General features: G+C 21.1%; 1 protein-coding gene across 1 annotated transcript in view; it reads left to right on the plus strand.

The window, feature by feature from the left end:
- LOC145840879 (exostosin-1-like) overlaps window positions 1-18,991 on the plus strand; it is a 60,165-nt gene extending 41,174 nt beyond the window's left edge. Inside the window, exons 8-9 of the mRNA XM_082948226.1 lie at window positions 11,116-11,204; window positions 18,571-18,991. The gene's annotated coding sequence lies outside the window, so the exon portion shown is untranslated. The remainder of the gene's footprint in view (window positions 1-11,115; window positions 11,205-18,570) is intronic.
- The last annotated feature ends 4,466 nt before the right edge of the window (window positions 18,992-23,457 follow it).

Raw genomic sequence — 23,457 nt, forward strand, 5'->3', positions numbered from 1 at the left:
AGTGGTTATTTATAAATAAAACAAATCTAATTTGTATAATAGTTTTGCCTTCAATTATTTAAAATACGTTTTCACGTTTAGTTTCCATGTTCTTCATATCTAAGTGTAAACTTAAACATTTAATTATAAAACTCAAAAAAATTCTTAAGTGACTAATTGTTATAAATACACATTATAAAATCACTCAACCTTAAAACTTTCCACTAATTTTTCTCTTATATTTAATTGAGTGGCTTTTATTCTTTAGCACTAAATTACAGGAAACTAGCGGGAATTTTTAATTGATTTTTGACACATTTGATTGATCAGTATTTGAAAACTTAAAAAAAAGTACAGTTAATTTTTTGGTTTCAAATCATTTTTATGAATGTTTTAAAAAGTAATTTTTAAAAAAATTGTTTGATAGTTTTCAATTAAAGCAGTACAAAGTTATTGTTTTTGTATCCAGACAGATTGCCAAACTTAAAATTCAGTTACAAATTGTTAAAAGAAAAATACATTAATACTTATTTAAACAGTTGAAAATCAAAAATATATACATAAGAAAATATAACACTTGTACACGTTTTAAAATGTATCGTTTTTGTTTTAAAATCTAATTCTTTAATATATCTAAACTTTATCTAAAGTTTAATAAAATAATGGTTAGCTTAAAGCATTGTAAAAGTTTATATCTTCTAAATACAAGATAATTCAGTTATTAGTTGTTACAAATCGAAATATAATTAACATATTTTATCGAAATAAGTAAAATACCGCAATAATAATGCTTTTTAACAGATTTGAGTAATATTTTCCTGTAATTACAGGTTTGTTTTAACGCTTATCTTTAAAAATATCAGATAATTTTAGATGTGAATGATATTTTATTGGAAAATATCCAAACATTTTACAGCTATTTACAAAGAAATATTTTAATTTTTATAATTTTGGTAAAACAGGTGTAGTTTATGTTAAATATTTAAATTTGTTTTTTATTTACAATAAACTTAATATTACCACTAGTCAAGTCAATCAAAATTTCCTATTTTAATAAAAACTAGCTTATACTGCTAGGTGTAAACAAGCTTAAAAGAATATCTTTCAACTCATGGTAAGTTGTTCATAACTTATAATAAATCAAGTTCAAAGTAATTAAAATGTCAAATTTTTAATGTTTAGTTAAAAGAGTACATACTTAAGCTTATTTAAAAAAAGTTAGATTGTTTATAGTCAAAAATGTGTTTCATGATGCAATCGAAATGTCGAAAAAAAATTCAAAAATAAAGCTTTTTAATTTACTTTTGATATATCTTAAAATAAGTTTATTTACGTTTCCTGCTTATGAGTTTAAACAAATTTGTATAATAACATTAAAGCTATAAAGCTGTCAATATAAAACATTACTTTTTAATAAAACTTTAATTGTTTCATACTAAGCATTAAAGTTTTAAGTAAATAATTTTAAAAATATTCACTAACGTTTGCATGGGTTTTTAATCTCATTATTTTTGTAATCCATTATTTTGTTATTTCGTTTATTTTATCAGTTTGAACTTACTTAACTTTAAAAATCTGTTTTTAACGTAAATTTTTCTGTATAGTTTTGTCATATCAAAATGTTTTTAGTTTTTTAATAGTGTAAAACACAGAGTATAACTAAAATAACATCTAGTAATAATAAATACTTAGTTTTACGTTTAGCTTTTAAATAAAAAAAGAACACTTGATTAAAACTAATTAATAACTTTAAGAAAAACTTAAAACATAAATATATTATAGCTTTAAATAGCTATAAATATATCAAACAGTTTTATATAGATTAATGCTGTATATGTATACAACTAATTAGTATATTATTAGAGTCAATTTGTAAATATAACTTATGACATCATTCTTTTCATCTTGTTAATCGACAAATGTACTTTAATACTCAGCACTTGATTAAATTTCGTATATACTTCTACTTTGTTTTAAAATGTTTGAATGGTATTAATTTGTTGTTTTTATAAATCATTAAATAGTTTTAAATTGGAATTTTATAAGTTTTTGAATTACATAAAAAGCGTGTTTTTTAGTAAAATGTTGTCTTAAATCACAATCAGTACTTGTTCATAAACACAAATTTTTTCATGTGTTGTAATTGATAAGATAAAATTTTTTGCTTTAAAACTAACATTTTAAAACTGAAATAAAAAAAAACACTTTGAATTTCAAATGTTCATCAATGCTTTTTTATGAATTTAAAATAAAGTTATCAGTTTTTATTAAATTAAAATTTTTATTTGTTGTTAAAAACTTTTAATTTTTAAAGTTGATTTAACAGTTGATAGGTAATTAGTACAATTTTTTATTAGAAAATAACGTTTTACTTATTTGATTACAAATTTTTTTTAAAAATCAGCCTGTCTTAAAGGCTGTCATTTCAAGCTTTATTACTTTTATTAGTACCCGAAGATAAGTTAAGTTTGCAAAATAATTCAATATCATACGAAACAAAAATACCTAAGTATATAAGAAAAATTGTTTGATTAAAGTAGTCACAAAATTGAAATAAAATAACGTTTGTGTAAAATGGTTGATTTCTAGTATTTGTGTAAAAGTTTGGTTTAAACTTTATTTTGTAAACTTTATTTTAGGGATTATCTAGATAATCAAATGGTAATCAGATCCAATTGTCATGAACAAAATGATAAAAAATTTACCTTTAGAACTTTTATGTAATTTAACTAGTTTTTTTAAGTTAATGTAAATATTTTTTTCTTGTTTGTTATATCTCACACAGTTATATTGCAAGTTTTCATCGACAGTTATACTAATCTGTTTTGCTTATCTTCTTAGTTAATATAATCTAGTATAAAAATGTAACAAAATTATGGCTAAACTTCTTCGAACATATTCAAACTGAGAAAAGTATTAAGTTGTTTTTAAATATGGTTAAATGTTGAATATGTGTGGATAACTTAAACAAAAATATGTAATGAAAGTAAAGTTATAACGTTTATTATAAGGTTTTTATACTTTGTAGGAATTAAAATTAATTCTTGTATGATACAAATGTTAAAAAGTTGAAGTTCACATTTAAGATTTAAAAAACCTATAGAATATTATTTCACGTTATACTTTTATTGAAAATTACATACCATAATGTCTTTATTTCAAAAACAAAGTTTATAGAAAATGTTTTAAATGCCTAAAATTTTCTAAAAATTATACAAAACGTTTAAGATAAATATATTTCTAAGAACAAAAATTATAGTTGATATCAAGATTTTGTTTTAGTTTTAAGAAGTTTTTAAAAAAGTTTTTTATATAATGAACTCTTATGCAAATATAATACTTAAAAACTTTTTTTTTTAGTTTTATAGGGGTATTTATTGTATAAATAGAAAATTTAAAACTAATTTTTACTGTTTATTAGAATTTATTTTGCGGTTTACAAACTAAATTAGCGGTAAAAGTTTTTTTTTTGAATTTCTCACATTCTTTTAAAGGTCATGGTATAGTTTTATTAACTAATGTTAAATAAATTAGTATTTTATAAGGTTGTTTAAGATTAAATATTTCTGTGCAATATTTTCAGTAAGTTATATTTCGCAATATTAATAAAGATAATTTAAAAAATAAATTTTATGAAATTTAGGAGTTAGTGTGATATAGATTAAAATAAAAAAAAAATCTTGAACTTACTTTATATTTTTTACAATACACTTAAGACTGTTTTATTAACACTTTATTGAAAATATTTAAAAAATATTTTCCAAGTTGTTTACTTTTGTTTCTGTTATCTTCATTAGAAACGTGTAAATAAAAGATATTTTAAATTAAGCTAGTAGTTGAACTACACAAAGCAAATGAACAAAAAAGTTATGAACTTCACCTTTTTCAATTTAAAGTTTATTAAAAGTTGAAAACTGAAAACTTGCTTGAAATTTGTGAAGAGTTGTATAAAATTAGTTTTGTGCTTTCTAGCTTTAAACTTAGACCAAAAGTAGCATTGAGAACTGATTGAGTAAATACTGTTTTGTAATATGTGGATTACAGTATAAACGTATAAACGTAGTTGTTTGTCAGAGCAAAGTATTGGAAGTTATTAAATAAAAACTTTGGTCAATTCTAATGAAGTTATTTTATAAAATCACTAAGAAAAAATAACCGGCTGAACAAAAAAGCTATTTGATACTTGAGCTTTATATGTTGACACTTATACCCATTAAATATTGGATTTGAAAAGGATTAGTAGTATTATAAAGATTGATAGGTTTTAACAGCTTATTTAAATTTCTTTAATTTTAATAAATGTGTTGAAATATTTTAGTTTGATAAAAGATACTTATAAAATTATGGTTTAACACCTTTTAAATTTATATGATGGTAATTGAAGGGATTATAAAGTGTTAAAGTTTAACATGATTTAAAAATTTTAAGCGAATTTTTAAACATCTCATTTAAGTTTTTTAGTAAATTTCTAATATATTTCCATACTAGTTTATCATTTAAAATTTAAATGTTCTTATAAAAGTTATACTTAATTATATAAAAGTTATATATATTTCCAACTATTTACTTAAGTTAGAAGTTTTTTAATCTCATACACATATCAAACAACAAACTGATTATTTATTTTTGAAGTTTTAGACATTACGCACCCTAACTTAGTAAAGTTTTTTTTTTAGTTTTTTAAAACTGAAAGTTTATTTTGTATGATTACCCATTTATTAGTCACAGTAAACAGTGAAAATTTTTCTTTCTAGTTCATAAGTTACCAGTATTTTCGTTGGTTTCATTGAAAAAAATGTCTACAATATTTTTACTTCTTAAATAAATTTCTAATTATTATGTTTATACGCGTGTTTTGGAAACATTTTATCATAAACTTTAAAAAAAAATTCTGTAGAAGTATTATGAATTTAATACTTTTATTGCGTACGAAATAATGTTTATTATTAGAAGGTAATTTAAACCTTGATTAATGATATATTTTAAAAAGTTCTTTGTGTTGAAGTTGGAAACATTATATTGCTATACTTATTTTTTTTTTCAATTGTCATTGCGGTGTAATAAATAGATAAAAATAAATGATAGTCTGTTTCCAACTTATTTCCTTTTTTTTTATATTATAACCCAATTTATGATATGTTTAATTTTTATCATTTAGTATTTAATAAACTTAAAATAGATCAGTTTTCCAACTATTCTTGTAATTTTATTTATTAATTTTTTAATTATGTTTAAGTTTCCGAAAGGTATTTATTGCAAAGTAAAAAGTCATAAGAAAATTCTTCTTTCTTTTGTAAATAAAAATAAATTTTTGATTTACTTTCAGATAATATAAAGTATATAAATGCAGTGTTTAAGTAAAAAACACAAACTTTATTTCAACTGTGGATTATTAACAAGTTATAATTGATGTTGTGTAGAAAATTTCTATTTCCCTAAGTTGTTAAAAAATACTAAATTTATTTTGTGGTAAAACTATTTTGATTTAAACTTTAATGTTTGTAAACATAAATTCACATACTATTAATTTATCAAGTTATCAGACAGTTAACGGATTTAACTCTTTATTACATATAAAGTGTTATTTATCATCTAAATTGTGTACTATATAACAATACTTATAAGCTGAAATATTTTATTAGTGAACTGTAATATGATAAAGTTATGAAGAAAAAAACATTGTAAAAAAGTTAAACTGTTGTTTAAAAAAAAACACAGTTGTAAATTTAGACTCTAAACTTAAATATAGTTTAAGTTTTGTGGCTGAACTTGGTTTAACAATAGATTATTAATATATTTAATAAAACATCAACTTGAGAATGTTACATGCTAAGCCCAGTATTTAGCCAAATCTACAAGAAAAAAATTGATTAATTAGAAAAAACCTAAAACTTATCTTATTTTAACATGAGCTAAATTGAGTAAATTAAAACATTAGCGTTAAGATATAAATAACTGCATGTAATCTTAAATTTTAATTACACTTTTATAATGTGTAATTGTTTAGTTTTAATTATAAACTGCTATTTTTAGTTAAAGTTTATTTACGGTTTTAAAATAAAGTATTATTTATGTTATATGGTTGTTTATAAATATATTTTTATAAGTACTTTTAAGTACATACTTAAAACCTAGTGTGTTTAAAAATATACCCTACTGTTTCTGTTGTTTATAATATTTTTTTTTACTTTTATACTAACTAGTTAAAAAAGATTTTAAAACCAATGTAAACAGCTTAAAAAACTATAAGTTTGATTTAAAGTAGAAAAATAAAGTGAAATAAGTTTAGGTTTAAAAGGATGTTCCTATTATTTGTTTTGTTTTTGATATTTTATACAAGCTATTTTAAGAAAATAGTACCTGAAAACCATTTAAACCAAGTAAATGTATAATATTTGACTAAAGAAATAGTTTTCTATATAAAAGTAAACTATAACTTTATTTTATAGAATATTCATAACATATTTTTCGTTGATATGTTTTTTTAATTAATAACTTTTTGCTATCAATGGTCAAAGATTATATATCTTGAACGTTGAAACAGTTATATTAAGAAATTTACTGCATTATACAAAATAGCTTATGTTTTTTAAAAGCTTTACCACAATAATAATTACCACTTATCAGGTACATTTTATTATTACAGTGACTATGAAGTTCAATACCCGCAATATTTTTATTGAATTAGTAGTAAACTACGAACTCTTGAGAATATTTTAGTTATTTTCTTGATGTGTTTGTATTTACTAAGCGTACAGCTAGTAATAAAAATAATTACAGGCCAATTACTGAACAATGTACGGCAATAATTTTATAATGGCCTCACAACAAAACAAACAAAAAGTCAAAAGTTCACAAATTCTTTGATAAAATTTGCCATCTGTTTTGTATTAAGTTGAGATGAAATATTTGATAGGTTAAAATATTTTTTTGCATAATGACATCACAATTTTTAAATTTTTTAAGCGAAGTTTTAAAGCTTTTAAAGTTTGAATAAGTGCGTTTGAGCTATATCAAAAACATTATAAACATCTAAAAAGTTAATTTTTAAGTAATTGTTAGATTATTAGTTTATTGCTTTTTGTTTAAGTATAAGTTTGATAGTTTATTGTGTTAATATGTTTATAAGATTAATTTGACAACAGTTTTGATTTAGTTTTTCAGTTTTTTTTTTTAATTTAAGGAGTATATATTTATATAAATAAATAAAAAAATTAAATTAATGTTAAAATACTTTTTATATTTTCAGTTATATCTAATGTTTAGAAGTATCAAAAGTACAAATAGTTTAATGAAACCATTTTTACAGTACATATTTTCTTTAATATTTAATCAATTAGTTAGAGTTTTTTGTATCTATTTTTCAAAATAAAATTTACAAAATAAAAAGAACATCTAAAGGTATTTTATCGACACAATTATTACGTAATATCAAAATATAGCATTTTTGTTGTAGTAGATAAGTTTGTACAATAGATGTTTCGTTAAATTTCATCATTTTGAGAGTAAATTATACTATATTAATTTTTTAGGTTAAATGTAACTCCTTTATTTTCATTGACTTTAAAGTAAAACTTTTAAAGAATTTCTGTTCTTATAATCAATTTAAAACTCGATGAAAGTTTTTATATTTTGTAAACTTACGTTGTTAGATAAATATTTATTATTCTTCTGAAGTTTTTATTTACATGTTTGTTTATAAATTATCGCGTTCGTAAATTTTCATCATATGTTTTTTTAAATTAAAGTAACGTTGATTTACTATTGAGATGCTTACAAACTTCGGAATTAAATAGGAAAATTGTTAAATGTTTTTATAATGTACTTTAAATTGTTTAAAACTCTATATCAATTGAAATAAAATTCAATGATGTTTATTTTATGTTTAGCTACTTACCATTTAGGATTCTTTTGTTTAAAAGAATTAACATTTAAATTAAATGAATTAATAATAAGTAGGTATTTTCCATTACTAGCTAAACTGTTGTTAAAAAGCACTACTAGTTGCTCACAGTTCACTAATAACAACACTAATTTCTGTATAAAATCTATATCTATATATATTACTTGTAAATTGATAGTTTTTGCATGTTAATTAAAGAAATCAAAGTAAGCTTTTAGAATGTTTTAAATATATCATTTGTTGTGTTATTGATAAGAAAACTTCCTAGTAACTAAATTAGCTGATCATTATAATTTAAAAGTAAATGTTAAAGTTGTTATTTAAAAAGCTTTATAGTCTTAAAGTTGATATATTTCTTTACTTATAATTCATACTTTTTTAAGATTAAAGTTTGACGTAGATAAATGATTTATTACCTAATTAAATTTTAAAAGTTTGCTGAACAAAATTTGATATTTTATAGTATACATTTGTCAGATGTTAATTTAATTTATTTAAATTTAAAATGCAAAAGTTTTCATACCTTGTAAATTTTTAGTATTAGAACTATTGATTTAAAGTTTCTTTTAGAGTCTTATTTTTATGTTATTAATTTTGTTAAAGTAAAACAATACTAGTTTAAGTCTTAAAAATTTATTATTACTTTATTAAAGACTAAAATAACTTTTATTCCACTAAAATTTATGATTTAATTATGCCAATTGAAACTATTCAAAAAACATATTTAAATTGTATTCCTTTTATTTCTAACATAGTTAAAAAAAAACGTATTAAAAGAAGATAAACATACAAAAGCAAATATTTAGCTACCTTTTTTACGACTCTTATTACAAGAAACCGTTTTTAATGAATAATTTTATTTAACTTTACTCCATTAAGCATTAACTTATGATTAAATTAAATAGCAGCGTTTTCAACAAATATTTATTAAAAAAATTATAAGTATATTTTTTCACTATTCAAAACAATATCCTCAATAATATTTATTAAGTAAGATAATTTTTTATTAAGTTCTATTTATATAAATACTTTTATCAAAAAATTTAATCATTATCATTAATTGTTAATCAAAAAAAGACTAAACACTTGAGATTTTTATTAATATTTAACGTTAATGTATCATTGTTTTCACTATACAATAGAAATACAGTTTGAGATGTTTTTATATATATTTTTTAATATATAGTAAAAATATCTATAATTAATGATCAATCTTAATACAAAACTAAGATAAGTCCTTCAGAAATAACTGTTAAATAATTAAAACCTTAACAGTTTATTTTCTAATGTTCCGTCGAACTGTGTGTAATAGCCGCTTTATTGATCATGAATACAAAATTTTATTATTACAAATAAAAATCATCTAAAAGTATATGAACAAAACTAAAGTTTTGCTTTTAAATACTTTAAACATTCTTTTATATACTATGTAGAATTTTTTTCTTTTTTCGAATGATACTAAATACTTTAATTAAGGTACTCTGAAAAATTTAATTTTAGTTGAAAACGCTTTTCTAAACAAGTATCAAATGTCTGACAGTAAAATACTAATTTTCCACAAAAAAAGTTAATTTTTATTAAAATAAAATAACTGATTAATTAAGAACTCTTCAAAGTTTTTTTTAAATAAAGTGTAGGCTTAGTTATGCGGATTATATTTATATTTAAATCTTATAGAATCAAATAAATTTTCATTTTAAATTTCTAAAATACATTTTGTTCATTTTCTTTGAATTGTTAAACAATTAATAACTTAAGCTTGAGTACATTTGCCTATTTTACTTGTATTAAATTTTTAAAACTAAAACATGGTCTAAGAATTTATATATATTTTTTGCAATAAATTTTAGTAACAAATTTTACAAAACTAGGAGCAAAATTGTATTATTTTTATATTTCATTTCAAACTAAATATGGCGTGATATATAAAATAATTTCTCAATAAATTTAAAATTACATGTTTGACTTTTGTAATGGACTTTTTATTTGATGTTGGGATTTTTACGTTGTTTTGTTTGTTTTTTATAGATCGGAAATTGCATTCTTAATGATACTTAATTGGCTGTGTGAATTTGACTATATAAAATATTTTCAAATAATTATTTTTAGAAAAATTTCTAAGCAAAGTTTACATATTTAAAATAAAAAAGTATATTTAACTAAAATTTAGTTACATGAAGTTTAAGTTTAAAAAACTTTCAAGTTAATAACTTAAGTTGTTGAATGGTCATAAACTAATTTTTTTTAATAATTAAAAATTACGTATCTAACTGAAAAAAAAATCTAACATTTTTTCTATTCAATAAAAATGTTCAATGTATCCATTCATAAGGTTTTTTTCAATGAAACTCTTTCATGTTTTATTCAATTTACGTATTTACTCATCATGTTTTATCTATTTGTTTAAGATAGTACTTAAGTCACACTGTAAGGTTTTAACTTGTATAAAAATTAAAGAAAATTTTCTCATTAATAGTTTTAACATGACAGCCAAATTCATATAAGCTGTAAAATAAAGTTTTATCATTAAATGACAAGTTCGCTTCATTTTCTCAACAAATTTCCTATTTTAGTATTTCTTACCCCTACGCATTACTTAAAAGCTCCTAATTTGTGATTTTACTTCCTATATTTTTCAAATGCAAACATTTAATATAACATGTAGATCCTTGCTTTATATACTTTGAAAATTGTTTGAGTAGAATATTTATTCCTGTCTAACACTATAAAAAACATGAGTTAATTTTATGTGCTTTCGTTTTAGATATTATTTAAAAAAATATTTAATAATAATAAATGTTAGAATTGTTTATATGTGCTTTGTTTAGTTCGCGATAGAAGTTAAGGATGTTGTTTAAAAAAATCACACATGTAATCACCATTATTAAAAAAACATTTTGTTAAATTTTATAAATGATAAATGTTATGATGAAATAAACTTTTCAACAATGACTTTTTTGTTTTAATAAAATCAATAAGCTATTGTTTTTGAACGGAAATGTTTTATTTGTTCTAAAAATAACTACTAAATAAAAGTTTGAATAATAAAAATCAAGCTTTTGGTTTAATTTTACTTTGTTCAAATTAAATAAATGGTTTATACCAATTATTTAAAATTAACTATAATCCTAGATTTCAACATTTTTTAATTAATTAAAATTTACAAATGTATAACAAGTTGTTCTACTTCATAGCAACTCTTAACAAGCTAAATGACAAATTTAATTAAACAGATGTACCAATTTTCAAACAACCAATAAGCTCTTTATCACATCTGGTGGAAGTTTTGATATACTTGGTTACCACTAAAAACAATAATCAGGTTTGATTAACTTAGAAAACAACAACTAGAAAATAAATGCTGTGTTAAAATATAGTTGTACATTTATGTTAAGCTAGAATTTTATAATTTAATGCATAACTAGCGTAGTATGTTATTTATAAAAATCAAGAGCAAAAAAATATTAAAAAAACTAATAACATTGAATTACATTTAAACTTTAAAAAATTTTATTGATTTAATAATTTATTATTCGCAAAGCATCTTAAAATATTCCAAGACTATATAAAATTATCGTAAAACGGTCAATAATAAAACTAAACTTTATAGTGTATATTTTTATTGTTGTTTGCCTCTAAATGTTGTGTAAAGTAACATTAGGTAAGTTATTTGGTAACTCCTACACAAAAGAAAAATGTCTATATCTTCTAATCATAAGTCATGTGTCAAACAATTTCAACCTTGAAATTTGCAAACAACATTTTCTTTTAGTTTTGATTGGTGGCTGTTGTTTTATAAAATAAAAAAAACGGAAATGTGTGGTGATCTTAATTGATTTTTGACATGTACTTTGGTTAAAAGTTTTATATCACTGTCTTTATGGTTTATTCATTTTATGATAGGACTAAAACTGTGTAAACTTTCAACTATAGTCAAAATATTTGATACAATTTGTTTTCAAATGCAAACTTTTAAATATTTTATATTTATTATTATTTTTTTATCATACTTAGCCAAACTTACAATTGAAATTATAAATTTATTTTGTTTAGTAGAAATTTTCCAAAATGTGTAAAATCTTGTTTTTATATATAAAAAACCAAAGCTAATAAGATAATTAAAGTTTATACCCTATAAATATAATATAGTTTGGTAATAACTTATTACAAATCGAAATTTTATTAAAATATTTTCCTCTCAAAAAAGTAAAATAATACAATAATAGTTATGTTTAATATTGTTAAAATATTTTTTCCGTATTTTACAAACTTTTATATCAACAATTGTCTCAAAAATGTCGATTAAATTTTTATAGGATGTTATGCCAATATATCTCAGTAATTAACAACTAAAAATATTTTAGTTCTGCATAGCATTAATAATCAGATGTTTTAGTATAGTGTTAAAAAGCGTTTTTATTTGATCATTGTGTACTAACAACTTCGTTAGATAAAAAATGTCTAAATTGACCTTAGTAATTAGGCAAGTAAAGTATAGAATAAATAAGTAGTACATATTAAAAAAAACTATAAATTTATGTGAGAAGGTTTTATTTTCAATTAGAATAAACTAAGATTTAAAAAACTTAATTTTTGTTTTTAAAATCGTTTTATAATATCTTTGAACTTGTTTTAGTCTTGGTAAATATGAAAAATAATCTTCTTGAAATTTGTAAAATACTGCAACAAATTATTAATCCTTAAAAGTTTTTATGTTTCTAACTACTGGTTTAAACTTATGTTTATTTATATTTCCTACTTAAGTAGATACAATGTTTGTACAGTACCATGAAAATTAAAATTATACTAAAAATGTAAAATCCTTAAGTCTGTTTGATGATAAACGTATAATAATTAAGAACTCAGCCATCGAATTTACAAAATATAACTGCACTAAATTTGCTAAGTTAATTTAAGTATTTTGTTAGTACGATTAATTAGAACTTGTTTAAGTGAACAAAAATGTTTGTTTAGTTTAAGGTTATTGTTTTGGCTGCGTTTAAAAAAGTCTGGGTTTAAATAAACATTAACAAAACATATTTGCTTAATTTATAGTTTTGGATTTTTAGAAACACATTTATCTAAAAAGTAGATACAAAATACAGAATTTACTTTAAAGTATATTTTTATATGCAAAAGTTAAATAAAAATTAAAATATTAAATATAGGTAGAACATCTAAAACTATAGTTTAAAATTTGTTTTTATTTTTGTAAAAATAAAAATATTTATTAATTCTATAACAAAAAGTTGATTTTTAAATTTTTCTTGTCAAAAAACTTACTTAGACTAATATAGTATCACTATGAAAAATTAACTTTTTTTGAATAGCAATTGATCTAAATTAAGAGAATACTTTGTCTTATAATTAAAAATCATTTATTTACAAATAGAATTTATTTTATACAAAGAGGTAAACTTACACAAAGCTTTGGTTTAATCTTATTAAATCAGCTACAAAAGATAAATATATTTAAGAAAAGTAAAAACTTCTTTTAAACATATGTTATGACTAGTACTAACAATATATCTTAGTAATAAGTAAAAATATTTATTTTTATATATCTAATTAATATTTTTAACGTTAGGCTTAAAGTAATCACTCAAAGCTACCTAATGTATTACAAGAAACTTATCAATAAAACTATTTGTATAATCTCTTTTAATTTCACCTTGAATATAGAAAATTATTCGATTATAATCTTATCTTAACGTTTTATTAATCGATCATTTAAAACCGATTTTAAGTTAAGTGTATAGAGTTGATAAATTAGTGTGATCGAATATACATTCTTGTTTTAATTAACACGTTTTTATGGAACTAATTTCAACTTCTTAAAAGTAGAGTTATTAATAAGATTATGCAGCTACTTCATACTATAAACTAATAATATGTATTGAATAATAGTTTTAAAACGTTTGAAAGATTTTTATTATATTTTGTACAAGCAAAGTTCATTTTATCGACAAAAATAAGAAAATATTATTGTAGCCTTACATAAATAACCATTTGTTTTGCTTTCAAAAACTTTTTTGATATGCTAAATGCATTGCTGCAAAGAAAATTTGTAAAAAATTTTGCGTAAAATGACATATACCCGATATTTCAGTTTAAATATTGATGTGTAAATTCTTTAAATAATTTTTATTTTGTTGGTTTTATTCTGGTTGAATTTAATGTTTTGTCAAGTCTGTTAAAAAATTTTTGGTTTTATTTGAGTCTTTGTTCTTATTTAAATTTTAATTACTTTAGCCTTTTAAAGTTGTCAATTTATACAACCACACTTAATTTACTTGTTTTCTTTCGCTATAGTTATCTGAAATCATTTTACTGGATTTTGTATAACTTATAAGTTCTAGTGTTTTCTTGAAATAATATTCTAAATATGAGTTTGCTTTTAAAATTATAAGTGTTCAGTGTAAACTAGTTTTTCTACTTTGAAAAACTCGCAAAGATTAATTAATTTCACAGTTGTTATTCTGTAATTAAGTTATGAAGAAAGTTTAAGTTCAATTAAGATTATAGAAATTTTTGTTGTTAAAAACTCTAAAGAATTTGTAAATACTATTTTGTTTCTAGCATCGCGAACTTTGATTTAATATGAAACTATAAAAAATTAGCAATAAAGTTTTTATACTATTTGTTAAAAAAAAATTGTTAATAATTATTTCATCCAAAGCAATTTTTTTTGCCATGAAAAGTTTAAAAAGTTTACTGCGTTCAAAGTATTGCTAAACGTTGTGTTAGTTTGTGTTCAAAATTTTAAAAATTTGTTTAATGTAAAAATATTTTCAAACAAATGGTTTTTATGCAAAATATTTACTTGTTAATGTTAACCAAAAAGTTTTTTGACATACTTCCTTTATATAAACATAAATTACCTAATGGTTTATTTAGAATATTAAAAAATATATAAACCACGCCATATACAATTTATTTCAAATTTATCTTGAAAATAACTTTATAATCAGATATAACTGTCACGAATAAAAAGATAACGAAGTTGAAAATCTTTTATGTAGTTCAATCCTTTTTTTCAAACAAGACTTAAGCTTTTTTTATCTTTTTTTTTTCTAGACTTGCTACGTAACGAAATTGAAAATAGCTTTTTGGTAATATTTAATTGACCTTTTTTATCATCATACTATTTATATTTTTTGTATCAAGTTCTATACCTCTAAATTTAACACAAAAAATGCTATAAACTGTTCTTAAACTTAAGACTTTACTTTAGTTTAATCTTTACCTTACTTTGACGTTTAGTTTATCTTAAAAGTTTCCACATACCTCTTTGAAAATTTTGTGAAAATATAAAACATAAACCATAAAAACTAAATGTAGTAATGATATTACCTACCAAGTCCTACTATCAAAAAAAACGGTTTGTGATAAGTTTAGAACTAAATAAGTTTAAACACTATAAAATAAAAAAATTATATTTGCAGTTAAATTCACATAGTCTAAGTTGTTTATTAAAAAAATTACTGTCTACATAGTAACATGATATTATGTTGGAGTTTAAAAAATAATTATTGCTAAGCATAGACTCGATATTCGAAAAAAAAATTAAACAAACTTAATGTTTAAAAATTTGTAGTTTTAATTAAGTTTTTGCTGTTTTTAATTTTTAATTTTTGTCTGCACATTTGTTAAAATGTTATAATAAAGTTTAATAACTACTTTAGTGATAAATACTTTATTGTATACTAGATTTTAAGAATTCATTGAAATTTATGTTTAAGTTAAATATTTAAAAAATTAATCAGTCCTTATAAGATTAGGTAAATTTTATACGGCTAAGAATTTAAAAAAAAGTGTGTTAATTTATACGGCCAATATAAGAACTTGCACATACACTATAACTTTAAAGGACATAAGCTTAATAACTTTGAAAATTTGGATTTTTAAAGAGTTCTATAAAAATCTAAACATTTCATTCACATTGCTACAGCATAACAGGATATTTTTGTACTGGTAGATTAAATTGTTATTAGAAATCTTTCTTCAGATCAAGTTTCTTTATAAACAAACAATTTTTTGTCGAACCATGACTCATATAAATCATGTTAAACATTTAATCGATTAAGTTGACTTACATAAACATTTTTAAGAAGATTAAAAAGTTGTTACAACCTTATTGAAACTAATCTTATCTAAAAAACAAAACGCTCTAGAAGTTTAGTAAATTTCTAGTAAAAATTTCAAGTTAACTATTTTCGGTTTGGTTAACTGACTTAGGTATCAAAGTTAAAAAAAGAACATTGTAAAAAAAATTATATATTTTTCAATAAAACTAATAATTCTAACATAATATTGCAATAAGTGGATATAAAAAGTATTTTTGAATGCAAATACTTCTATTTATTACAATCCATGCTTTTAAAATTTCTCATTATAAGTGATATATTCAGATTAGTAACACAAAGAAGTTTTTATTATCTCAATGTTTGTTTAATAAATGACATACATAACTTAAATATTTATATTTCGTTTACTAAGTAATAAAAACAACATTATACACAATACATAACAGTTCTGAAAATTTTTCATCTAAACTTTAAATATATTATTTTATTCAATACAAAACAAGCCTAATGTTTGTAGTTAAGTTTTGAAATGTTTTTTTTGTTAATTAGTGGCTATTCCTGATTTATAAAAAGTTTTTGCTGTATTTGATAAACAAACTTGTTGAAATCAGGTACAGTTACTTATTTTTCTAGTTTAAAGAATCATTTATATAGTACAATAACAAAGTTTGTGAAACTGATAGTTTTGAAAATCTTAATACTTCACTTTTATGTATTTTATAGATTATTGTAAAGTTTATTTACAAAAAATGTCACTAACTAAAAACCCGTTTAACTGTTAAAGTGTTATTATCTTGATTTTTTTAGTTTAGTTATATTGTTACGTATAATTATATTTGCTAAGTTTTCACTAAATCTTGCCATATATGTCCGTTAAATTAAACAACAAAAGAGGATATTTATATAAAATGTTTATTCAAAAACCCTCAATAAACTTCAGTGTATTCAGCTATAAACTATTTCTCCATATTGTATTTAGTCGGCACAATTTTATTGTTATACTGAAATTCGCTTTTGTTCGTTGTGACAATTTGAATTGACAAAAATGTTTTATATAACTTTGTTATGACTTGTTCAACTTTCTTATCAAGTTAAACTGTTTGCTTGTTTTAAACAGTTTTCTGTTTATTTTTAAAATAAAAGCTAACAAAAAGAGCAAACTAGTCTTTTTATAACGTGATAAAAACTACTAAATATTTTAATTGACATAAATGTAATAACTACAAGAACAAAGTTTATAATTTAATAAAAATTTATTGAAAAAATATTATGTTTATAAGATTGGCATTTTAAATCTTAATATAAAGGCGGTATTTTGTTAGATTTTAAAATAAAAATTTTATGTTCTTTTAACTTGTTTTATAGTTCTCTTTGATCTATTGAGATAGAAATCATTAAACTTAACAACTATTTGAAACATAAAATGTTTATCATCATTTAAGAAAAAGTAGTAAAATAAAACAAAAAGTTATCAACTTAGTTTATACTAGTTTGTAAAATTTTTAGTTTATACGGTCTAAGAATTTTAATTTTTTTACATCTGACTTTGTACTTATATTATTTTTTATTGTTTACTAAAGCCATCACTAATCGAAAAGAAGTATTAGAACATAAACTTAAGTTTATACATCTAATTTAACATATTACAAGTTAAATTTTTTTAAAGTTTAGTTTCTTAAAGTGTTTAATATCCTACTGAAAATTGATATGTGCAGCAAACTTTATGAAAATAGGTCAATTGGTTAAAAATCAATAAAACATGTCATTTAAAAGTAATAAGTACCCTGTACTTGAAATTCAGGAAATCTTGTAATTATGACGTCAGTATGACTCATTAAACGCTTGAGTGATTTCCTTTAGTAATCTTGACGGCTTTGTTAAAAAGTCAGATGTTATTAAAATTTAAGTGAAAAATGTTATAAGTTTTTTGATAAGTATTTAGTAGTTTTATATAGATCTCAAAATGAATTAACTTATAATTCTTTTTATATAAAATACGATTTTAAAAGTAAAATAAGCAGAACTAAAAAATCTTACTGTCTAAATTTTTTTTTTTGTAGAAACAACAACCGGCCGTTTACAATATGTTATTAAAATAAATTATTTATTAAAAAAAAATTAAATTTAGAAATAATTGCTCAATTATTTTTGATCACAGAGAATTCTAAGAAAGTTGTTTATTTTAATGTTTTATTTAAATTATATTTCTGTATAGAACTTTTAAAATAAAAAGTTAAGCAAATATTTTTTTTGACCAAAAAACGTAAGTAATTATTATGGTTACGAATTAAGTCTTATTAGTGGTAAAGTTTTAAAAATACACAACAATGACAACTTTACATTTTATAACATAGTTGTGTCTTAATCGAAACTATTTATTCAATTATGAGATTGACTTATTTTTGTTTTAAAATGTATAAAAGGAAAATTAAAATTATTTTAATGTTAAAATTATCTGCAAGTGTTAATAGATAGTATCTATATACTTTAATGATAACAGAAGTAGTACTAAAAATCAGACTAATTAAGATTTAAAAAAAACCACACAATCATACTAAATTTTTAAACATATAAAATTCTAAAATGTTTTTTTTCTAACAGAGACTACATGCAAGTATATCATAACAAAGTTGAATGTTTATGAGATAAAGTTTGATGAAGACACCATCCATTCTTCATTTTTGTAGTTATTTAGTCAAATATACCTATAAAATATATGCTATATAGTTATTTGGAGTATTGCTTATATATTAAAAATATTAAATATTGCTCAATTTACTATTTTCTAATACTTGTAAAGGTCGTTTTTTTTTGCCACTGAAACCTGGTAGTAAATAAATACTTATATTTGCAATAATATAATTGTTTAGAATAAATGTTTAAAAAATAAACCAATTCTGATTTATAATATTTTAGTGTTTTTTTTTTTTTCAATTTTTTTTAAATTACATTCACACATTTAAGTATTGTTTATTTTTAGCCAATGTTTTTAGTTTTCTGTTTTAACAAATGATATCAGTTGTTGGTCTGTTGTATACCGCACTACAATAAAAATTTATAAAACAACAAATGTTTTTAACTTGTTGTTTCCTTTTGTATTTATGTGTAGCTTAACGCATTAAAAAAATTTATATCACAAATACTTTCTAAGAGACTTACTACACTAGTTTAGAACTTGTTTTATATCTAGACGATTAGTAAAAAAAAAAAATAGTATCACAATTTTTACATTTAACAATTTTGTTAGTGTCAGTTATTTAAAATGCGTTTTTATAATTTTATTAAACTAGCAAAAAATACATTTTTTTTACTTCTTTCTTCTTTGGTTTTGAATTTATTTTAATGTTTGTTGATACTTTTAAAACTTAATAAATTATTAGAAACTTTTTTAAATTTCTAACTTATATAGGAAATTAAAAAGTGTAAAGAAAATATTGAGCTTAATTAAAACTTGAGAAAAAAAATATCTATGAGATATCAATATTTCTTAAATTTCAACCACAATATTTTACTGTCTACACAAAACTATAGTTTTCATTGTTACTGGAACAAGTTAAGATAATAAACGATAAAACGGTAATTTATGATAAAAAGCAAACATAAGGTAGCTGAAACATTGTATTTTAGTTTTGAGTGAAAGTCAACTTTTTATCACGTATTGTTAACCACTTAATTTTTTTTTCAAAGTTTATTGTAATGATATACAATTATAAAACTTCTAATCATCATAATTTAAACTTATGTGATTCATCATCTATACATTAAAAAGATCAAATACTAAACTTAGCCTTAGATTAATTATTTTTTTATTTAAAAAGTTTTAGAAAATTATTAAATAATGATTTTGTACTCAGACTAACCATTAACTAATTTTTAATTGCTAAGCTCTATTTAAGCACATTAAATTTAAACTGCTCAAACTTAAAAGTGCTTTAATCTTAACTTAAATATAAGTATTTTTAATAAATCTGTTAGTGAGCTTTGATAAAATTAGCTATATCTGATATCATAATTGATTATGCTAAATCTTTAAAACTTAACTAATTTATAGTAATATCAATTTTTTTTATATGATTTAATACTTAACAACTTATGTTTGTAACTTGTAAAATTCAGTTTACTTATACTGTATCTATAAAAAAAACTTGTTTTATAATGTTTTCAACGAAAACTGTAAAAAAAACTTTGAAAAGCTGAATGAAACGGAATGGGAATTTCGCAAACAAAACCTGAGCACTTTTTTTAGTTAAAATGATTTGTTTATGTTGTTAAATCTTAAAAGATTATTAATTACTAATAATTTTTTGCAGTGGAGTTCTAAACGAAGCAAGTTCGTTGGAATTTAAACAAAATATGAACTTATTAAATTGTGACTGAAGTTTATTTGTGTCAAACTATATACTTTCTAACTAATAAAGAAAAATATGTTAGTAGTTCAAATATTTAAATCTCATAATCACTACTTTGAAGCATTTAATTTTGTTTTCAAATTTTTTATTGATTAACTTTTATGGTCTAAAAAAAACTAAAACTATGAGCTTAAAGATTTACTAACTTCCTAGAATAAGTAGCACTGTAATTAGATCTAAAAGTCTTAAAATACTAAAAAAAAGTGTGGAACATTTTCAAATAAAGATTAAATATTATAGTTTTGTAAGCTCTTGGATTTTGTAGAAGTTGTAAGAATTTTACAGGCTTAGTCAAGATTTTCAGACTTAATTTTCAAACATTTTTGTCTGAACTTTTAATCAACATAATTTCTGAGAAACATAAAAATTTGTTCTTTTGTTCCCTTTTAATATTTCTTTAAAGAGTTTTTTTTTTGAATTTTTACAAATTAGAATAGTTAGTATTCGCAACATAAAGATTTTATCTATTTATAAATCTTTATCTATAAATTGAAAAGTATAAAGACATAAAAATTGAGTTTCTAACATAGATATTTGTTTATATTTTATATATATAGGTAGAAAATTTGTCTTTAATTTAGCTATCAAAGATTTTATTAAGTTTTTAGGAAACTTTAAAGCTTTTATTTTAAGTTTACTTTATTTTTAGCGCTAAAGATGTAAACTGTTTTAACTAGTAAAAATAAAAAAAAAGATTACACTACTTTTATGTTAACTTTTTAAGTTTATTTTATAAATTTAGTTATAAACTAGCTCGTTAGAAACAAATTTTTAAACATATTACTTTAAACAGAGTGTGCCTGTAATATCATTCGATACAAAGCTATATTTAGGTCAAACGGCTTAAAAGCTGTAAATATTTTTGTTAATTACTTTTTTATTACATTTTTGGATTGAAATTGGACAAAAGTGTCGGTGGAGTATTTATGAAAGACTTACACGGATATATTAAATTTAAATTTTAATATTTTTAGTTTTTGCACGAATTTCTGTGTTAAATATGTCCTCTCTTGATATGAAATTGAAAAAATAAATTGTGTTTGGGTAAGAATTAATATTTCAAGCTGATTTACATCAAGTTCAAGATTTTCATAAGACTTAATAACTTTTTTATTTTTTTTTTGTCATGAGCAAAAAACCTTTACTAAGTTAAGTTCGGTTTACAAATTGTTTTTTATATAAAAAACTAGCATTAACTTTTTTAAATCATAACTTATGACCAAACTAAAAACAATTTTTTAGTTGTATAGTTTGCAACATCGATAAAACGTTTTATTCAAATTATTTTAAGATAAAATACACGTTTTAGATAAATTTGTGGTTTTATTTTGACGTATTCAAACCTATAATTTACGTTTATACCTACGTAATTTAGAAAATGCGTATATTCTAAAAAGATATCAGAAAACAGTGTGATTTTATATTTGTTTACCAACAAAGCTTAAACATTTTTTGTAGTTCAATTAAAACTGATTCATTAAAAATTTTATTAAAAACAATTTACAGTCAAAATACTTTTTTTAACCAATCTAAATCTATTTTGAATTTTTATATTTTTAAACCGATCATTTAACACGTAAAGTGAATTAACTATAATATTTTATTTAAAAAAAAACTTAATAACAATATCTTGTGTGTTCTTTGTTTGTTTTAGATACAAAACTAAGCCGTAAAAAACTTTTTCATAAAATGAATGACAACTTTTTTAAATAGCTTATGATCAAAAATACTATTTATACCTATGTATTTTTTTGGAGCAATAAAAATATGATGGGTAATTTATATTAAAAGATAAATATTCCTACAAAGTTTTTTTAAATTAGAATTTTTTTTATTGTGTTTTGACTAAAAACTTCTTATAAGTATAACGTAGTTTTTTAATTTGTTTTATTATTTAAAACATAGATTGTTTTGTGATTATTAGGTTGCTACTCTTGTTAAAACGTTTTATTTTGAAAACACGTTAGTACAACAAATTAAATGTTTTTAAGTCGAATAAACGTAATTAATTCGTTTGTAATACTTTTTTAATTAACTAATCGTTTAAGAAGTTAAATATTCCACTTTACTCCAGACTTTATTAATAAAAAAAGTTAAACTTTTAAACCATAGGTATAACAACTAGAGAGTATTTCAAATCCAAAAGTTTACAGTTCTGCCGATTATAAACTATGTATCTGATAAAATCTCTTTGAGCGTGAAGTGTTAAGCTGTAGTTTATTTTAACTGATTATTTTATTTATCAGCAATTTTTAGTTTACTACTAAGTAGTACTACTTTAAAAAAATTCCTTTAAATGAGTTTTACTACATAAACAACAAATTTATAATTTGATTTCATTTGTTATAAAGAGTTTAACAGCAATAACAACTATTTATTATAAAATTAATCTATGCTGAAGAGCTTAGCCGACAATTTTGTAAAAAAATCGGAACCAAAACTTTATGCATATAATTAATATTATTTACAATATAAAAATGTTTCTTTGTACTGTAAATATGTTAAAAAACATTAACTGTAATATTATTAAAAAATAATAATTTTACGATTTATATGTCTAAATCGAGTAGTTATACTTAAAATCTAAAGAATAAAATATCGTATTAAATCTGAAACATAATAGCTTTTTTGAACAGTTAAATTAGTATTGGTATATAAAAGTTAAAAAAACTTAAAACTTAACTTGCCTTTAGCAACTAAATTTCGAAGAAGTTGCTAATATTTTGTATTGTCGCTTATTTAAATGTAAGAAGACAAACATTCACAAACATGATAAGATTTTAATATAAAGTATTTATTCAAATATTAGTTGGTTTGCATCTACTAAATCTCTTTCAAGTAATTTGAAATTACATTTCACTCTGCAGTTTTCAAATAAAATTAATGTTTGATGAACAACGTAACAACAAACAGTAGTTTCCAAAATAAGTGTAAACTAGTTTAGGTAGTAAGACTAATTACAAGCATTTATAAAAGCTGTTTTTTCAAGCTTTATCACGAAAAACATAACTAGTGACTCTGTTAGTCTATGGTTGAGGGCGCTTAGATGTTAAACTAATTTTCCAAAAAAACTTTAAAT

Source organism: Thalia democratica, chromosome 7, assembly GCF_965202585.1.
Source record: "Thalia democratica chromosome 7, ktThaDemo2.hap1.1, whole genome shotgun sequence".
Lineage (NCBI taxonomy): Eukaryota > Metazoa > Chordata > Thaliacea > Salpida > Salpidae > Thalia > Thalia democratica.